The sequence below is a fragment of the Tenrec ecaudatus genome, chromosome 18 (assembly GCF_050624435.1).
Source record: "Tenrec ecaudatus isolate mTenEca1 chromosome 18, mTenEca1.hap1, whole genome shotgun sequence".
NCBI classification, from domain to species: domain Eukaryota; kingdom Metazoa; phylum Chordata; class Mammalia; order Afrosoricida; family Tenrecidae; genus Tenrec; species Tenrec ecaudatus.
The window spans coordinates 57,226,718-57,247,215 of NC_134547.1; the positions used below are offsets into that span (position 1 = coordinate 57,226,718).

Consider the following 20,498-nt stretch of genomic DNA (forward strand, 5'->3'; position numbering starts at 1 on the left):
GTGGCTTCTCCTTGAGGATGTCTTGCAGCAAGTCAGCCTTGCCAGCTAAAGCAGGGAACTGCTAAGGCAGCTGCACCCTGGTGCGACCATCACAAAGCAAGAGAACAGAGAACTAGAAAGGCGAGGCTCATGGAGCCATTTATCCCTCCACCCTTCAATTAATCCCACATGTGTTTATTGGCCAGGTTGGCACAATAAACTATCTCAGGGGCTCATACAACTCTTATCACAATCCATCCATCCATCCCTTGTATCAAACACATTTGTACATACATTGCCATCATCATTTTCAAAACATTTTCATTCTACTTGAGCCTCCTCATTTCTCCCTCCCTCCCCCACCCTCTCACCCTGCCACATGAACCCTTGATAATTTATAAATTCTTATTATATTTTCATATCTTATACTAACCAATGTCTCCCTTCACCCACTTTTCTGTTTTCATCCCACTGGGGGTGGGGGTTATATGTTGATCCTTGTGATCAGTTCCCCCTTCCTCCCCCCACCTTTCCCTTCCCCTCCTGGTATTGCTACTCTCCTGAAGGGTTATCTGTCCTGGATTCCCTGAGTTGTGAGCTCTTTCTTACCTGTACCCGTGTACATGCTCCGGTCTAGCCAGATTTGTAAGGTAGAGTTGGCGTCATGAGAGTGGCGGGGGGGGGGGGGGGAAGCATAAGAACTAGAGGAAAGTTGCATGGTATACTTTTCTTATGTAATATTGCACACAAAAAAAAGAAAGAAAATTCCCTCTCCCACTGCCATTTTGATTCTCAAAACACAGGGCGGTGAGCTTAGGGCTGGACACCCCGTGTACAGGTGAGGAGATGGAGGCCCAGCAGGCTCACACTGGTTCTATGCAATGGAGCCATTGTCACACACACACACACACACACACACACACACACTCCAGTGTTTCCCTCTAGTTCTCACCAGGGAGCCCAGCACATGCTCCACAGCCTGACTCAAATCCCTTTATCTCCAGGCTGAGCAGAAAGCCCCTGGACTCAGGAGCCGTGTCCTGGACTCCTCATCTCTGGCCCCACCACCCTCTCTCCCCCACAAAACCCAAACAAACCGTGACCATGGGGCCCAGCCTGTCTCATGGTGACCCCTGTGAATGGGGTGGAACTGCCTCTCGAGTTCTCCTGGCTGCCTACTTGATTGCCAGGCCTTTCTTCTTGGTACCACCGGGTGGGTTCAAGCCACCAAACCTTTAAGCTCATCTATCCAATACCAGCCTTTCCAACAGGTAAGGGCCTACCAGACACACCCACCTACTGCCATTCACACACAGTGCCGATTCACAGCAGGGTCAGCAGGACAGTCACCATGGCTCCTTCATGACTCCAAGACTGAAGATCTTTACAGAAACCAGACACCAAAAAAAATCAAATTCCCTGCTGTCCAGCCTGTTCTGATTCACAGCTAGCAGCCCTACAGTACAAAGTAGAACTGTCCCGGTGTGGCCAAGAACTGCTTCTAACACTGGAACTCTGTGATGGGAGCCAACAGCCTGGGCCTTCTCCGGTGGAGTGGCTTGTAGTTTCTAACTGCTGACCTTGTAGTAACCAATGTGTACCCACTGCACTACCCAGCTTCCTTTGTAAGTGAGGAGACAGACTCATTTCTCCTGTGGAGCTGGCTGGGGGAATAGGGGTAATGGGGGGAGGGGGGTTTATGGTTCACTCAACCCACAGTACCGGCTCCTTACCCAGCATGCAATTCCTTGCAGACAAACAGAAAGACCCTGTAGGACCCTGTGGGTTTCTGGAACTGTGACAGGCTTACGTAGAAAGCCTCATCCTTCTCCCTCAGAGCAACTGGTGGATTTGAACTGCTGACCTAGAAGTCAGTAGCCCAACGTATAACACACAGAACACCAGGGTTCACACCAGAGGTGCTTAATAAAGAGAGGAGTAGGGTATTGGGAGAGGGAGGGGGGAGACAGTCCCTGGCTTCCTTCTCTGCTCAGTGTCCCTGAACTGGAGCAGACAGGAGGCGGGCCCCTGAAATCCTAGTCATGTGAAGGTGGAGTTGTCTGGAACAGATCCGTGGAATGCTCAAATGGTTACAACACTTTTCTTATTTAAAAGGGGAGGCGACCCCCAACTACCATGATCCGAATTCTACCTTGCAGGGCTGGATAGGACAGAGGCTGAACACTGGTGCATATGAGGGTTGGAGGTACAGGGAATCCAGGGTGGATGATACCTTCAGGACCAAGGGTGTGAGGGACGATGCTGGGAGAGTGGAGGGTGAGTGGGTTGGAAAGGGGGAACTGATTACAAGGATCCACATGTGACCTCTTCCCTGGGAGAGGGACAGCAGAGAAGGGGGGAAGGGAGACTCCGGATAGGGCAAGATATGACAAAACAACGATGTATAAATTACCAAGGGCATATGAGGAAGGGGGGAATGGGGAGGGAGGAGGGGAAAAAAAAGAGGACCTGATGCAAGGGGCTTAAGTGGAGAGCAAATGCCTTGAGAATGATTGGGGCAGGGAATGTATGGATGTGCTTTATACAATTGATGTATGTATATGTATGGATTGTGGTAAGAGTTGTATGAGTCCCTAATAAAATGTAAAAGAAGAAAAGAGAAAAAAAAATAAAAATAAAAGGGGAGGCGAAGTGGTGAGAGTGGGACACAGGACACAGCTAAGAGATCAATATCAGGCTTCTTCGAACGCCAGCCACCTCCACCAGCCCTGTCAGCAGCCACACTGCCCCAAGCCCAGCACCACCTTCAGGACCCCAGGCAGCTAAGAAGCCACAGAAGCCAAACTCTCCCAGGTGGAGGCTCACCTTTGCAGAGGACGCCGCCCCCTCTAGCGGCCAGCAGGGGCAGTGGCGCTGCATGGGGATGCGGCTCCGTGGCCTGCACTCTGGCCTGGGAAGCACAAGTTCAAGTGCTGCAGAAAGGAGCCCAAGGGCATTCATCGCTCGGGGCCAGCCCCAGCCCGTCGGCCCCCACAGTGGCCACTGCTGACAGCAGGGTCCGCACTGCACCTGGAGGCTCGTGGAAATGTCATTAGCTCAGAACCACAGTAAGCTTCACACACCCCACCGTCAGAGGACTCTCCTGCACCACAGTTTTAAATACTATCTTGAAGCTTGAAATTAATAACACTACTATTGACACTACATCGACTTTAAAAGTGCCCCTAAAAGCTTTTTTTCTCTGGCTTTCTATAGCTAAATAATTGATTCTCTCTCATTATTGTGAGAGAGAATGGCAGCTGCTAATTAAAACACTTATAGGGAGGGGGGGGGGCTCATTTTCCCTGGGAGGTAAGGGAGGAGAGTTTTCTGGTTTGGGTAATACCAGTGTTTACTACTAAGGTACTAAGAGGCTTGGCTTCCCCTGCCTGCAGGCAGGCAGCCAAGGGTACAACTTTCCCCACCAGGGGAAATGAGGCCTGAGGTGTGGGCTCATCCAGAAGTCTCCTGGGAAAAAGACGTGGCCACCAGTCCGGTAAGAGTCACAGCCCAGGAAATGCAGGGGGTGGGGGGTGGGGGCAGAGTCACTTAGGCCCACTGTGGGTCAACATGGAGGTGTCAGCACACAGCAGGGGGAGCACCTGGGTGGGAGAGGTTCAGGGGTTCAAACACCAGCATCTTGGTTAACAGCCCAGCACTTCACCCTTAGTAAGTGGCTTCACGGTAACTTGGGTAGATGCCAGGCGGCGCAGTTACAGATGCAACTTTTTTTGGTTGTTGGGCATTTCTCCCACAATAACTCTATGGTAGAGGTAGAAGAAGTGTGGGGGAAAGTCCAACCCCCCGCCACTCCCCAACTAATCACGGGTTTGATAGGCGCAATTGTACAGTTAAGATATATAAAGTTTAAGGGGGTGAAGGGAGACGCCGGATAGGGCAAGGTATGACAAAATAACAATCTATAAATTATCAAGGGCTCATGAGGGAGGGGGGAGCGGGGATGGAGGGGGGGGGGAAGAGAACCTGATAAAAGGGCTGAAGTGGAGAGCAAAGACTTTCAAAATGATTAGAGCAAAGAATGTACAGATGTGCTTTATACAATTGATGTATGTATATGTATGGATTGTGATAAGAGTTGTATGAGCCCCTAATAAAATGTTTTTTTTTAAAGAAAAAAAAGAAAAGTCCAATTTCAAAAGGAAAAAAAAAGATTATATTAAAGTCATAGAGAACAAGAGAGATAGGAGGGAGTCAAATAAAGAAGTCAAACACATTGCATGGTAGCATGCTCACCTCCTGGATGGCCATGATCTTACCAGCCAGGTCTGTGCACAGGAGAGTACAGGAGAGAACTTTATTGCTAACCAAGGTTTATATCTCCTTAGGGGGTGTGATTACAGGTAACCACACACCTCACAGGAAGGGGTTGTACAATAGACAACACAAGCAATAAGAGGGGGATATACAATGGACATAAGCGTAACAGGAAGGGGATGAGCTAGGGGTGTGCACATGATAGGAAGAGGAGGGCTAAAGGTATACATATGACAAGATGGGCGGACCCTAGATTCATGATGGTGGCCTAACCTTGGTCACCCTTGAGTGGGCTTGACCTCCCTGGGTTTTCCTTCAGGGAAATAATCTACTATCAAAAGGGAGTGGGCCCTACTTGTTGTGGGATAAACAGTAGTGTCTGCTTGCTCTGGATGGCTGATAACCCTTATGGAGAATAACCCCTGACCTACTTCTGTTGACCTCCAAGTGTACAGTCATTTTCCATGTGTAGCAAGCAGCTGGGTATGGCATATATTTGTGGGAGACAACTTGGGAGAAATCTTTATGTTTCCCACAGAGGTAGCTGTCACCACCCCCAGTTGCCTTACTCAAATAGCAGAGTTCCGGAGGAGAGCCCACATCTGTGGGACTACATGAAGCTACCAGGTGCCAATGGACCCCCTTCCAGGTTCCCACCTGCACCCCAGGTCTCTGGCCTCCCATAGCTCAGGCTCTGGACCCAGCCTCATTACAAGCAATCCCGTACATCTGTTCCCAATCAGACATCCTGGGTCTGCCTTGTTGCAATCAAAAGGACCCTCACTAGGTTTGGCACTTGTCAGCATGTTCTTGCAGAAGCCACTGCTGGTGATGGAGCACGGATCTGCTGGACCAGGTCCAGGAAGTCCCAGGGGTAGATGGAAGCTGGCTGCATCCAAGTGGGGTGTTCCAGAGAAGCTAGGAATTGAAAAGCTTCAGGGAGCCGCCACCTTGACTTTCAGGACTTGCCATAATTGCTGCAGTGGACTCAGGGCCTACAGTAGACAGCAGGTGCCCACATTGCCACCCAGACTGAGAGGAAGGTGATCGAGATCAACTCATACATGCTAGGCACCATGGCTGGGGGTGCAGTAAACTGCACATTCTGGGAAAAACTGTTGGCTCAGCAAAGTTGAATCTTTGAGCTTTGAGACAGATGAGCATGTGTTAGACCGGGTTGACTATAGAAACAAATCAATAGACATTCATATATGGATAAGAAAGAGCTTTTATAACAAAGAGTAATTGTATATTAAGAAAGCGTCCCAGCCCAATACAGATTAAGCCCGTACATTTGATAATAGCCCATAAGTCCAATACCAGTCCAAAACGCCTTCTTTAGACTCACACAGCCACATTCAATGATGCAAAAATGCAAGAAGATCACAGGCCGGTGGGTCTTGTGGATCCAGTGGCAGTGGAAACATCTCAGTGCTGACGCAGGTCTCCACTTGGCTCCTCCAGCTCTCCACATATGGCTCAACAGGAAGGTGAAGCAGAGAGAGAATGTGGCTCACCTCCAGAGAGAAAGAGAGGACGTTCCCAGGATCCTCATGAGAAGGCCATGCCCACAAGGACTCATCCACCACTATACTTATTTATCAAGTTGACATGAAATGATGTAACTACCACAGAGCAAGTCTCTGTAGCAGCTGCTCACCCACACAGTGTACCAGTACAAAGGCAGGGGGCTATCCATGGGCACCGTGCTCTGTGGCTGGAATAAAAGAGGTCCTGGCATCTACTATGTGGACAGTAAAGGGGACCTAGCTCAGTGAGCATCTTCTCTGTAGGTTCTGGCTCAGGGGGTGCCTGTGGGGCTGACTACTCCTATGGCTTGGAAGTAGAACAGGCCAATGATCTAGCCCATTGAGCCATCTAGGAAGCCACCTACAAAGATGCCTGCTCAGGAGCTGTGGCCCACCTCTGCCGTGTCCAGGAGCATGGCTGCATTTGAGTGTTCTGTTGGCGATCTGCGTGAGAGGTATTGTGGCTCTCTACCCCCTCAAGGAGGGTGGATGTGGCTGCTTGCATTTCTTGGGAAGATGCTCATTAATCATAGAGCATGGCACCCCAGCCTAGGGGAAGGGTCCCTAATTGTATCATTGATCCCTTTTTTTAGCTTATGTCCATTGGCCTCTGTCCCTTTCCCATTGTGAATAAGCTACTGCAGATGAAATGATTTATTTTTAAAAGCGTGTACGTTTCCAATTACCTCACCAATGTATCCTTTGCAGAGGAAGCTGTTGCGCTGTGTCAGAGGCATCCATCTGAAAGACTCTTTCTCAGTTCTGAGCATACCAATGACTGTAGCAGAGCCATCTGGCTCCTCTCTGGCCCCCGTTTCCACGTGTGTGCACGTGGATTTAATAGCAACTCATCACCCATTTCAACCCACCTTCCAGAATCCAGTGAGACAGCACACAGAAAAGCAGCCATGAGAGAGTGGAGCTGAGGTTGGTTGGAGGAAACTGGCCTTGGACTCCACAGCAGGAACATTCTCTGAAGATGGTGCCTGGAACATGGTGGTGCAGGGGTTAAGTGTTCTACTGGGAACTATAAAGGGTTGGCGGTTTGAACCCATCCAGAGGCTCTGCGAAGAGAGACCCAGCCTTCTCACACCGGGCTGGGCTTCCAAGGCTAAAGACAAAACCTGGGTGGAGGGGTGCAGAGGAGAGGAGCTATGTTCTGGGGAGAGACAGTGATCTGAGGAGGCCTTGGAGGGAGAGAGAAGACAATGAAAGGCAACTCTGCATGAGCACCTGCTGGCCTTTTGTCTAAAGCTGGAGAAATGGCTAACTTAAAAGGTATAGCGACCACAAGAGCTGCTATTACAGAAAGGAAGAGAAAATTGGGTTTAATAGTACAAGAGGGTTTAATGAGTAAAGAGTTAAATGTTCTTGTGCCGCGGTCTCCGTTTGTGCTGCAGGAGAGAGGGAAAGGAGCTCTTAGAAGCCAAAGGGGTTTCAGGTCAAGAGCAGGAAAGGCAAGAGAGAGAGATAAAGGAAATTCTAGGGTATTTATGTCTTGGGGACATGATGAATCCCACGCATCTTCCTGGTTGGTGCCGGCAACTCCAATGGGCCAGGCACCTGAGTTGGCAAAGCTCATGTCACTTAACTGGGTGGGGAAGGTGGGCGCAGTAAGCTTTGTAAACAGAAGAGAAGTCTTTCCCCAGACCCTAGAGGAAGGAGATTATTTTCTCACTAGCTCATATTTATGTCTTTCCTTTATTAAGGGCTTGTTTATTAATAAAGCTCTTCTTAGATCGTTGACAATATAGGTGCTAGAGCAAAGTGTGGTGAAGAAACTAGATGGTGCCCAGCTATCAGAAAGAATAGCACCTGGCATCTTAGAGGCTTGTCTTCAAACAAGCAGCCATCTAAGTGAGACTTCAACCAAGTCCACATGCAAGAACCACACCAGTCTGTGAGATCCAAGGATTGTAAATAATAAAATCCAAATCCGAAGGAGGGAATGGTATCAGTTTCCATTGTGAACTCCTGGTGTGTAGAGGGCTATGGGCGACAGCGGAAACCCAAAATCCATTGGACACATAGCCCCCTGTGTGTCCCTTCTCGTCAGAGTTAGGAAACGTGAATAGCGTGTTTGTTATCACAGAGAGCCTGTAAAGCCCATCGCGGCAGATGTAGGTAGATTAAAATGCAATATCTTACCTTCTGATGTCCCTGTTGGACCATTCAAGACTTGTTTCAGCTTTTTAAATTTTTTTTTATTTTAAGTGAAGGGAAAATACTCATGTGCGAAGCCTCCAGTGAATCCCCTCGGATCGTAGGTCGGGTATGTGAATGGTTTTGCTATCATGCCAAGTACATTGGAAAGTGGATTATCCAAGATGTAGTTAAGTTAACCAGAGTTAGCACCTTCTCATTTGATTTCCCTTTTGACCCCTTTTTTAATTTGTTCCAGTTTTTTATATTTTTTTGCTTTCTTTTCCATTGAGGTTTTCCTCTTGTTTCCTTTGTTATTGTGGTTAGGTTTTTGTTTGTTTTTCTATGTTTTTCTGTGTATGAAATCCAGGATAAGGAAATCTATAGAAAGACAGTAACTGAATTAATGGGGGCATGGCAAGGGAGGTTGGGGGAAATGAGGAGCTAATAGCGGTAAGTACTAGAAGAAAATGGGAGGGGAAAAAAAAAAAAGAGGACCTGATGCAAGGGGCTTAAGTGGAGAGCAAATGCCTTGAGAATGATTGGGGCAGGGAATGTATGGATGTGCTTTATACAATTGATGTATGTATATGTATGGATTGTGATAAGAGTTGTATGAGTCCCTAATAAAATGTAAAAAAAGAAAAGAGGAGAAAAAATGATTAGGGCAAAGACTGTACAGATGTGCTTTATACAATTGATGTATGTATATGTATGAACTGTGATAAGAATTGTATGAGCCCCAATAAATTGTTAAAAAAAAAAAGATAGAAGAAAACGTTCTAAAACTGCTCATGGTGATTATTATACAAATCTTCTTGATGCCATTGAATGACCAAATTGTATGATATGTAGCGTATGTGCCAATTAAACTGTTTTTTTAAACCTGCAATAAATAAGTAAATAAATCTCTTATGGGTCAATGGGTTTCAAAAGAGTAGCTTACAATGCAACACTTTATATTTCCGCCAAAATAAAACTCACTGCCATCCTAGAGGATGGTGTAGAACCACCTCTGTAGGTTTCTGAGACTCTAACACTTTATAAGAATAGCAAATCCTCATCTTTCTTCTGAGGAGTATCTGGTAGTTTTGAACTGCTGACCTTGAGTTTAGCGGCCCAATGTATAACCCAACACACTCTTAACAATGCTCCAGGCCTGGGTCAAACTCACTGCTGGCTTCATTAGCAGATCTCCTGGGAGCTTTTGAAAAGGCCAGGCCCCACTCACCAGCGACTCCGATGAAACTGGTCCAGGTGGGACTCGGGTAGACCCTGTTGTTTTCCCCGTGGGGAATTCTGAGTGTGCAGCCAGGTTTGAGACCCACTGTTTGATCCTCGCCAGACCCTTAGTGCTGGGTGCTGGGTGATGTGGTAGTTGCTGCTTGCTGTTAGCTATTAGTTGATATGGAATCTCTGCAGACTCCTGGAAACCTTGAGAGTGCAAAGAACAGCTTCAAGACCTGGGGTGCCGGATTTCCCAAGCACTATTGGGAGGATTCGAAACACCAACCTTTGGGCTAGTAGATGAGAGTTAATGTCTCCACTGTGTGAATGGGGAAACTGAGGCCCAGGGCTTTAGGAAGTGGGAGGTAGGGGTGCAGAGTCAGGGGACTCCCAGTCTGGGCCACTGTCCTGCTGTGGGAAGGGGGAGCTCTGTCTAAGTAGACCCTGTCTTGGGGTGAGGATGCAGGGACAGCTTGGCAAGACACCGGCTGCAGGAAGCAACACCAGAAAAGGGGGAAGCCCAAGCAGGTGCTTCTACCTGCTAGATGCCAACCTCCCTAGGGCACTGGCTGGAAGGCACCCAAGACAGGGGCCATGGAGGATCCTCTCAGACACACACACACACACACACACACACAACAGGCCAAGATCTGAAGTTCTGCCGGGGGGCAGAAAGGGGGCAGGCAGAACAGAGACAGGAAGTCAGAGAGCCCCCCCACCCACCCAAGAGGGACAGGGAAATAAATGGCAGATAGGATGAAATGTTGCATTTAATTTTTTTTCCCACCCAGCAGCCCAGAGAGTAAAATAACATATGTGGGTGGAGGCGGGGAGCTCTACCGGCCCCCATGTCCTCCTACTTCGGCCCCCATGCCTGGAAGCAGGGTGATCGCGGGAAAATCATTAGCAGCTGTTATTACATTAACATGCGTGATACGTGCTGATTAGCTGCCATGAACATGGAAGGAACTTGGGCGGCTTGCACCCCAGTCTCTGTCTGTGATAAATGGGCTGGGGGGGGGGGTCGTGGGAATGGGGGATCCCTGGACAATCCCCGCCCAGCCCTAGAAGCCAGTGCCCTCTCTCGCTGGAGATAATGTGTCCACCACCCCCTCAGTCTGTCCACCCAACGTCCACTATTCCTCAAAGTATCTTTCCAGACACTGCAGGTACTTAATATTCACTGTCAGCCTCCCGAAAGAGGTTCTGCGTGTTAATAAGTTCTCAACGCTTTGGTATTCTGAGCAGCTGGTGATTTCAAAGCGGTGTCTCACGTGGCCCAGCAGACAAAGGATATGGACCAGACAGCCTGTGGGCAGCCACGCAGCTTCTCTACCAGGTTTACTGGGACAGGGGACTTTGTCCCAAAGACACCAACCTACAGGTTTTTCAAGTTCAGTCTTCACAGGGGGAGACTGGGTCTCCATGAGATAGCTCCGCCGTAATCCTCAAAGTGTGTTCCCTGCACCTCCCAGTGTTACCGTGAGGCACCATTGATCCCCGTTCCGCTCACCGTGACCCCGAGGACGACAGAACGAACCACCGCCCAGGCCCGCGCCATCTTGAGTCGTGAAGTTTGAGTCCGTTTTTGTAACCACTGTGTCTATCCACAGCGGAGAGGGTCTCCTGCCTTCTTTGCCGCCCCTCTGGTTTTTCAGGCATGCTGTCAATGCCCCTCCAAGGGCTGTCCCCCCCTGAGAACATGTCCAGAGTCTCACCATCCTCACATCGAAGGAGCATTCTGGCTGTGTTTCTTTCAACCAGATTGGTGCGTTTTTCTGGCAGTCCAAGGTACGCTTGGAACACCTACCCAATACCATAACTCACCCATCGCACTGCCCTTGAGTCGATGCTGACCCATAGTGACCCGAAGGGACAGGGTAGAGCTGACCCTGTGGGTGTCCAAGACGGTAACTCGTGACATGAGTAGAAAGCCTCATCTTTCGCCTACAAAGCTGCCGGTGGTTTTGAACTGCTGACCTTGCAATCAGCAGCGCAATGGGTAACACGCCGCACTACAACACAGATTCCAAGGTCCCAGCCCGAGATAATAAATCAGACTCTGGGGAGGGCTGCCTGGGAGGCTGTTTTCTTAGCAAAATAAATCCCCTGAGGGTCATTATTCACAAAGAATTTCAGGAAGCTCTGATCTAGCGGTGAGAGGGCTCTGGAGCCATAGAAAGGGCGGGTCTTCATCACCACTTGACAGATGAGGAAGCTGATGCCCGTCTCAGCTCAGACGTGTCACTTGCTGCGACCGCCTGGCCAGGGAACCCCAGTCAGGCCCAGTGCTGGGTTGGCTCACAGCAGAGGGATATGCTGACCTGGGCTTGTTTAGGATATGCCCATGATTCCTGTCTGTCTGCCCTGCCCCACAGGATGTAGGCTCCTTGGCCATCCTGTCCATCCGAGCACCCCTACCCCTAGCACAGAGCCTGGTACAGGGTGGGTGTGATTGAATGATGGAGTCCAGGACTCTGAAGTCACACAGGTGCATTGACCCCTGAAAACTCCCATCTTTCAACCTTGAACCAAAATCTTCCCCTTCCATCGTCTTTAAAGCAAACAAGTTTATCTCACTGATCAAGCCTGGAGCCCCAAGCTCTTTAAAGGGTATCAAGGTGACAGCAGCAACCACAACCACTAAAAGAGACAAACAGAAGCCTCTGGAAGCTTCGAGATGGGTGAGCCCCTGGATCCTGTTTGGCAGATGAGCAGGCTGAGGTCCAGGAGAGGTGATGGGCTCATGACCTCCCAGAAAATCAACCTGAGGGGTACACACACACACACACACACACATCCTCCCTCCCTTCAAGGGTGAAATTCTTCTCCACGGGGGATCTCAGGGCTGAACCCCATGTTGGACTGAGGTCAGCCAACACCCAGCCTCCTAAGGTTCTGGAAGGGTCCAAAGGGCCAGGCGGGGCCGGAGAGGAATGTGGCAAGCCGCCGGGGCACGTCCACCGGCCAAAGACAATTGCCGTAGAGCCTCTTTCTGGGAGACACTAATATTTATGCTGCATGTTAAGCAGCTGCGGCAGCTGGTCCGTGATGGGCCCTCAAACCGGCCCCACCGGCACCAGCTCGGGCTCAGAAAATGGACTTTTAACAGGCAGCAAATGAACACGTCAAGCCCAATCACTCCACAGCCGGGGGACCAGGCCTGCAGAAGAGGCTGCAACCGGGGGACGGTGATCTCGTGGCTCAGCTGTCCCCAGGATCACCGGGTCCTCCCTGCGCATGGTAATGTATACAGCGCACTGGCCCTTCACATCCAATCTGCACACGTCTCAGCCTGGGGGGAGGCAGAGGCTGAACGAGGATGCGACTGTCAGGAGACAGTCTCCACCCGACATTGACGGGGCAGGGGCTGGACCAAGGTGGGGAGAGGCACTGGAACATGGCCTAACAGGACATCCAAATCAGCAAGTCTGCTGCCCCAAAGCCAGGTGTCCTACGCCCTGGTCTAGAACTTTCATTCTCCAGGGGCTGTGGGAGGTGCAAAGCATTCGTGCCTCGCTGCTAACTGGAAGGTTAGAGATTCAAGTTCACCCAAAGAGCCCTGGGGGAACCGGGGGTTATTTGCTGGGCTGCTAACCACAAGGCAGGTGGTTCAAACACACCAGCCGTTCCACCTGGAAAAGATGAGGTTGTCAGCTCCCGTAAAGCTTTAGAATCTTCATGGAAACCCTCAAAGAGAGGTCTGTCCCATCCTGTAGGGTCAGCTATGAGCTGGGATCGACTCAGTGGTGGTGGGTTTGGATCTATAGGTGCCTCTGAAATAAGGGCTAGTGATGTGCTTCCCAAAAACCAGCCACACGTGGAGGCCCCGGGGGAGAGGCCTGCTCTGCTCTGATGCGCACAGAGTTGCCGTGAGTCCGGGATGACTCCGTACACAGCACCCGGTTTTTTTTTGTTTTTGTTTTTGTTTTTTTCACAGCACCCGGTTTGAGGTTTTGTGTGGCCTTGTGCATCTGTTTCCTTCGCCTCTGGTTCTTCCAAAAGAGGTCCGGGGGTGGGAGAGGGGTGTTAAATCCCAAGACTGCCCTCAGATGGCCCCACTTCGCAAGCCAGCATTAGCTACCGGCAGCTGCTAACACTGAGGTAACACTGAGGCTTAGAGATCAGAGACCAGAATGGAGCACCAGAGAGGGAAGTGGGGTGACCTCCCTGATCCCCCTCAGCACATGACCTCTCCACATGGAAGGGCCATGGGGAGGAAGGTGGGGCTCCGTGGAGTGCACAGCAGTCCGCTCTGCCAAATTATCATAAAGGTGATGGGGGTGGCCCCATGATGGGGGGTTTGTTCTTGGGCCGTGTCCAGAACAGACTCAGAGGAGAGGTGGGTGTGCCCCAGGGCCTCAGCCAGATCTAGCGGGAGTGAACCGAGGTGGAATATGGGGCTGGAGGTTGGGAGAGGTTTTAGAGAGCGACAGGCCACTGGCAGAGGGCGCTGCTCAGGCTTCCAAGCTCTCAGCAGAGACCGTGAGCTAGAGGCCAAACAAGGAAACAGACACAGCTCACTGAGGGAACTCGAAGCTGGCACATCTGCCTCCAAACACAGACCTGGCATCCAGCCTCACGGGCAACACTTGGCAGGAGAGCCTAGACTTCTTCCCCCATGGCACCGCCTGCAGGTACTCCAGTCCCAATCAGTGCCACGCCAGCTCCTTCCTAGACGACTGCAGATTCCAGGGCACCGCCCATGCCCCCTCACCCTGACGCACCCGCCTGGCCTCAGCCACCCCCATCCGCACACACATCGCTGTGCACGTCCTCACACACGCGCGCGTGCACACACACGTGCATACCCAGCTGCAGACTGGAATTCATAGCGTCACACACACAGCCTGCTCGCGCTCACCACGACTGCACCCAGGGCTTACATTTAAAGCACTTTCCTGGATTGCCAGTGGAAAATAAATGCCTTTTCTCACTTTACAGATTTTCTGTCTTCAACCTGGTGCCAATTTCCATTTGAAGAAATGACACCCAAGAGAGAAGACGAACAGAGAGAGGGTGGTGGGTTCAGCCACGGCGAGCGGACCGGGGCTGGGCTCTGACTCCTTGGGGGGAGGAGGGGCAGGTCCAGTCTGCAGAGGACTGCTGGGCTGGGGCTGGGGCTGAGACCAACAGTGTGTGGAAGGAAGGGTGGAAGAAAGGAGACAGGCCAGGACAGAAGGCAAGCAGTGGGGCAAAAGCCAAAGCCGTTTTTGCTGCAAGAGGGGCAGGTGGAGGCAGCCGAAGGGAAGGCAAAGGAGAAGCCCCAGTTCAAAGGAGCCGAGTGGCCCCACAGGCGGTGGTGGTGGCTGTTGGAATAGCTCCCTTTCAGCACCCTGCACACGGGATTCTGCGGTTGTAACCCACAGACCTGCTCCACAGACTGAGTTTTCCTAAAATAGATCGCCAGGTCTTTCTTCCTAGTCTGTCGTCTTCTAAAGCCCCTGTAGGAACCCACAAGCTTCAGCGTGCGCTGGCTTGGACTCAAACCCCAGTCTCCTGCTTGGAAGCTGGGAATTCTTCTAGGGAGCCACCACCTGCTGGCCCTCCCCAAGAGGTGGCACCAGCTCCTAAATACACAAAGGAGCAGGCCGGGGTGGGAGGGCTCTGTGCTTTGCCAGAAAGGGATCTGGAGCCTTGACCCCTAAGCACGAAGTGGCTTCTCCCCATTGGGGGCAAAGCTGACAGGTGACAAGAAAGCAGCAGCTTGCCCAGAGACAAAGCCCTGAATGGAGGGGCCTCCAGGAAGCCCCAGACAAAGGTCGTCATAGCAAGACCCTGGGCTTGGACTTGAGCACCGTGGTTCATGACTCTGCGGCTCAGCAGGTAGAAAACGGCCTTGTCCAGGGTGAGACGTTCTTTGACGAGGAGACCACTGTCATTAGATTAGGACTCTCTCTACTCTGACATGACTTGAGGTCAACCAATAGCATCCCTGGCATTTTGCTGAAGGTGATTTAGAAACTGCCGTGATATCACATCAACGGGAAGCTGTGAGAAATGCAAGCCGCTGGCCGGATGCAGAAGAGGAAGCGGAATGAAGGATGTCGTCAGAGCTCAGTGGGATCTTGATTGGAAGCAGGCGCATAACAGAAAGATGATTCGTGTGCTTCCTTGACTATACTAAGGCAATACTAGACGGTACGCTTCACAGCAAGCTACAGATAACATTGCAAAGAAAGGGGATTCCAGGATACTTAACTATGCTTATGTGGAACCTACACTCATAGCCAGAGGCAGGGATCAGCACAGAACAAGAGGACTTGGAACGGTGTAGCAGCAGGAAAGGTGGGTGTCAGGGATGTATCTTTTCACCACACTCATTTTACCTGTATGCTAAACAACTCATCGAGAGCTGGGCTATGGGAAGCAGACCACGGCATTCGAATCGGAGGAGCACTGATGAATCATCTGCAGTCTCTAGGTGACACTGCCTCGCTTGCCAACCACCAAGATGTCTTGAAGTACTTACTACTGAAGACCGAAAACTACAGCCTTCAGGATGGATAGCACCTCATTGTAAAGAAAGCCAAAATCCTCACCACTGGACCAATAGACAACATTATGACAGAGGCATAAACGCATTGAAATTGTCAAGGATTTAATTTTAACTCAGCTCCATCATCCACACTGGTCAGTCAAGAAACCCAACACTGAATTGCATGTGTTCAATGCCCCGCACGTGATCTACTGAAAGTGTTAAAAAGCCAATATGTCCCTTCCAGGAATGAGCTGTCCCTGACCTGAGCCAGGGTATTGTTAATCACCACATGTGTATTTGAAAACTGGGTATCAATAAGGAAGACGGCAGAAACAAAACAATGTGCTTGGATCACGGGGTCAGCGGAGAAGAGAATGTGGAAAATAACCAGGAACTTCCCAAAAAACAAACAACTCTGCCTTCGAGGAACTAGAGCCAGAATTCTCCTCACAAACAAGGATGACAAGACGCCAACTCACATACTTGGGAGATGTTATCAGGAGAGGCCGGTCCCTCAAAAAGGCTATCGAGCTTGGCCAAGTGGAGGGGCAGTGGAGAAGAGGAAGGCTTTCGAGGAGACTTCCTGACACAATGGCTGCCAACTCCGGGCCCAAGCTTAACAGGGGAGATGATGGTTCAGATGGGGCAGTGTTGTGTTCTGATTTGCGTGGGGTGGCTGTGCAGGCACCTAATACCAACCATGGTATCTCCATAGATGCCCACCTGTGTTTATCGCAGCAATTTCTACAATAGCCAAAAGATGAAAATAACCCAAAAAGCCCATCTGTGGAAGAGTGGTTAAGCCTACCCTGGAACATGCACACAAGGATGCCGTTGGTTGACCTCGAGTCATGTCAGAGTACAGAGTCCTCAGCTAATGAGAGGGGTCTCCTCATTCAAGAACATCTCACCCACAGAGGCCTCATTGGCCTCAGTGCTTTGTCGGAAGGGGCTCTGGAGGCTAGACTAGACTAAACTAGACTCCACCCCTTCCCTCTTAATCCTCTCAAGTGCCAAATTGACACCAGCTTATGTAACCGTCACAGGTGGGCTGGTCAATAAGCAGCAGCAGCCTGTGTGTTGCTGCTGGGGAAAGACAGGAGGCTCGGGTTCGGTGCTGCAGGGCAACCAGGGCACAGTGGGACTGCTTCCTCCCTGAACAGCTGTGCTGTGCAGGAGTCCCTGAGGTACAAGGCTCCAATCTCCGTACAACCTGGAATCAGGAAGCCATCCCCAGAAAGTGGCCAACACCAGTCCATGCACGAGGACCAGGTAGAGTGCTGACTCCGTCCTTTCTTACCTGCGGGTTCTCATTCACTCCCCTCTGACGGCAATCCCTTGTGGATCTCCGTAGGCAGAAAAACAGAGAGAAAGAAAGTGTCATTCCCCAGGCCTTGCAGACGCAATGTGAACAAAGACAAGAACTCCGGATGCTGCTGTTAGTCAGAGGCAGAGGGAATGGGGACCCTGCCTAGGTTCTCTCCCCAACAGCACCTGAGGTCCAGGGCTGCTCAGCCTGGAAGTCAACACAGCACAGCAGCTCAGCCTCAGTCCCCAGGCCTCGCAGCTGCGTTAGCACCAGCACCTTATAGATGGTGCCCAGCTCACCAAGGCAGCTCTGGCCCAACATCCCTGCAACAGTTCCTAAGATCAACGCACATCAAACCATTGCTCCTCTCTCTGTATTATTATGTGAAAGGCCTGTGGAGGACAGTGGGAGGCCAAAACCCATCTGCAGAGCATCTAGTCCACTGGTTTTCAACCTTCCTCAGGCCACAACCCTTTCATACACTTCCTCATGTGGTGGTGAACCCCCCAACCATAACATTATTTTCGTTGCTACTTCATCACTGTCACTTTGCTACTGTTACGAATCAGGTGACCCCTATGAATGAGTCGTTTGACCCCCCCCAAAGGGGTCTCGACCCACAGGTTGAGAACCACTGATCTAGTCAGCTGAAACCACAGGCAGATCCCCACTAGCCACAGGAAAGGGTCTCTTCACAGCTTTACTGTCAGATAGAGGTCATTGTCATGGTGATTAAACTAAATCAAACTTGATACTGGAGTCAGTTGACCTCCCCCTTGGCCCAACCTGAAAGTCTTCTAAGGGCAAGTATTTCTTGTTTGTTCCATGACAAAAATTTCTTCCCTGGCCTTTTAAATATTCATAATTTTCTTATTCAATATTTGTATTTTTTAATCTCTGTATTATTATTTTATCCTTACTGCTTAATTTTGTTTCTGGTTTTTATTGTTCCTGTTGGGTTTCCCAGCTTGTGAATCACAGAAGTAGTAGAGGTGTAGATGTGTAGAACTGATGCAGGGTTTATATGGGAGGTGGGGGTGTAGGTGAGAGCTAGGGAGGGTGAGGGGGTTGAGAGAGCAAATAATGTATGTGGGAGGGGGGAGGGAGCACTAATATGGACAGTGATTACACAACTCATTTTAAAAGCGATTTAACTATGGAGGGAACAAAAGAGAACATTCTAAAATTGATTCTGGTAGGGATTGTACAACTCTTGATATGACTGAATGATTGAATTGCATGATATGTGGATTATGTACCAATAAAACTGTTAAAACAATGACAGGATAGACAGTGTGTTTTAACTGAGTACTCGGAGCTTTGATGTGTCTATTGCACACTACTCAAAGCAATCTAGTGGCACACTGAGGTTTCAGAACTGTGCTGTTAACCGCAAGGTCAGTGGTTCAAACCCACCAACTGCTTCTCAGGGAAAGGAGTTCTATTGTGTCCTATAGGATTGCCATGGGTTGGAGTTAATGCAACAGCAATGAGAGGATGCACTGATAGGATTTCCCCATCCAAAATGGCCCACACTTAGGACCAAGCCCTAAGACCCGTTTCTTACTCAACTCATTGTAATGAAAGTTTCTTTAATTATAGTCTAAATGTATTATGATGTAACTGTGAAAATACATATAACTACAACCAGAGAAACCAATCCAGAGACACTCATATGTGTATAATAGAGAACTTCATGTCAAAGAACAATTGTAAATTAAGAAAACATCCCACCCCGGTCCAGATCAAGTCCATAAGTCCAATATTAGCCCACATGTCCAATACCAATCTATAAATTCCTCTTCAGATTCATGCAACACATGCAATGACGCTGAATACAGGAAGATCATAGGCCAGTGGATGGAAAGTTTTGTGGATCCAGTGGCAGTGGAAGCATCTCAGTACTGGCATGGGTCTCTCCAAGTGGCTCCTCCAGCTCCAGGGTTCTGACTCCATCAGTTTGACTTGTCTACAGGATTGTCAAGGAGAGAGAGAGTGCGTGTCCCACCTTTAGTTAAGAAGACCAGAGTTCCCAGAATCCTCAGGAGAAGGCCATGCCCACACAGAGGCATGATTGGTTACAACCTGATTAATTGACAGGCTAGATTCACTTCACCCCTTCACCCAAGTTGACAGGAGATTATGTAACTGCCACAACCACCAATTAAAATTTTTTTTAATTTCCCTATGCTTGAGCTACAGTCACTGTGTCAACCCATCAACCCATCTCATCGAAAGCCTTCTTTTTCGCTGCCCCTCCACTTCACCAAGCACGATGTTCTTCTTCAGGGACTGGTCTCTCCTGACAACGTGTCCAAAGTCTGTAAGACAGGAGTCTCGCCAGCCTTGCTCCTGAGGAGCTCTCTGTCCATACTTCTTCCAAGACACACGTTTGTCCTTTTGGCAGCCCATGGTACTTTAAATATGCTTCACCAGCACCACCATTCAAATACATCCACAGTGCAGTCTTGGCGTATTTTCACGCAGAGCCTATTTTAAATCCTCTCTGGATTAGTTAACATGCATCCCACCACTGTGGTGGTGTCAGCTCTGATGGAGAGGGCAGAGGAGAGCTGTGCCACAGGGTTTCCAAGGCTGTAAATCGTTCCCTGAGCTCCCAGCCTCCTTTCTCCCAAGGAACAGTTAGTGGATTCGAACTGCCGACCTTGCAGTTAGCAGCCCAACAATAAACCCACTACACCAACTGTCCTCCTTGGACTGCTAACTACAAGGTCAGTAGTTTGAGACCAAAAGTCACTCCAAGGGAGAAGAATGGAGTTTTCTACTCCCATGAAGAGTTTCCATCTCAGAAACCCACAGTGGCAGTTAGATTTTATTCTATAGCAATGGTTCTCAAGCTTCCCAATGCCGCGACCCTTTAATACAGTTCCTCATGTGGTAGTAACCCCAACCATAAAATCATTTTTTGTTGGTACTTCAAAACTGTAAATTTAATACTGTTATGAATCGGGCGGCCCCTGTGAAAGGGTTGTTTGACAACCCCTCCCCAAGGGGTCGCGACCCACAGGTTGAGAACCTCTGTTCTGTAGGGTCACCACAAAGGGAGTTTGGTTTGGAAGGTGATGTAAATGCTACGTCCATAGTCAATTACTACTCCCTTGGAGGAATGGTTTTGACCACTACATTGAGTACCCCACCCCCACACCTGCCAAATCTTCATACCTGGGTTGGAGACTCACTGCACAGGAGGCATAGGGACTTACTCAGGCCTCTCCTTGTTCTGTGTGAATGTCCATCCCAGGTGGCTGCATTACTATGCAAATCCTCCAGAGAACTGCTCAGCCAACAGCAACCAGTGGGGAAGTCACAGCGGGGGATCCCACTCTTTTCTAAGATGACTTTGGTGTGTGTTTGCAAGGGGGGGCGGGGGTTGGGTGGGGGAGAATATCAGCTCCTGGTGAAGAATTGCCAGAAAGATGGAAATCTTAAGAGTGCGCTCCCAGGAAACAGACTCCGGGATGGAGAGTGGGAGGCGGCTGGTTGTGGCGTGTCTGGGACGAGGGCCAGGGAAGCCTAGCCCCAGTGTCAGTGGGGC

General features: G+C 50.0%; 1 pseudogene; it reads left to right on the plus strand.

Annotated features, from left to right (window-relative positions):
* The first annotated feature begins 5,058 nt into the window (after window positions 1-5,058).
* On the plus strand, window positions 5,059-6,211 carry LOC142431745 (proteasome subunit beta type-5 pseudogene; annotated as a pseudogene).
* Window positions 6,212-20,498: the final 14,287 nt, after the last annotated feature.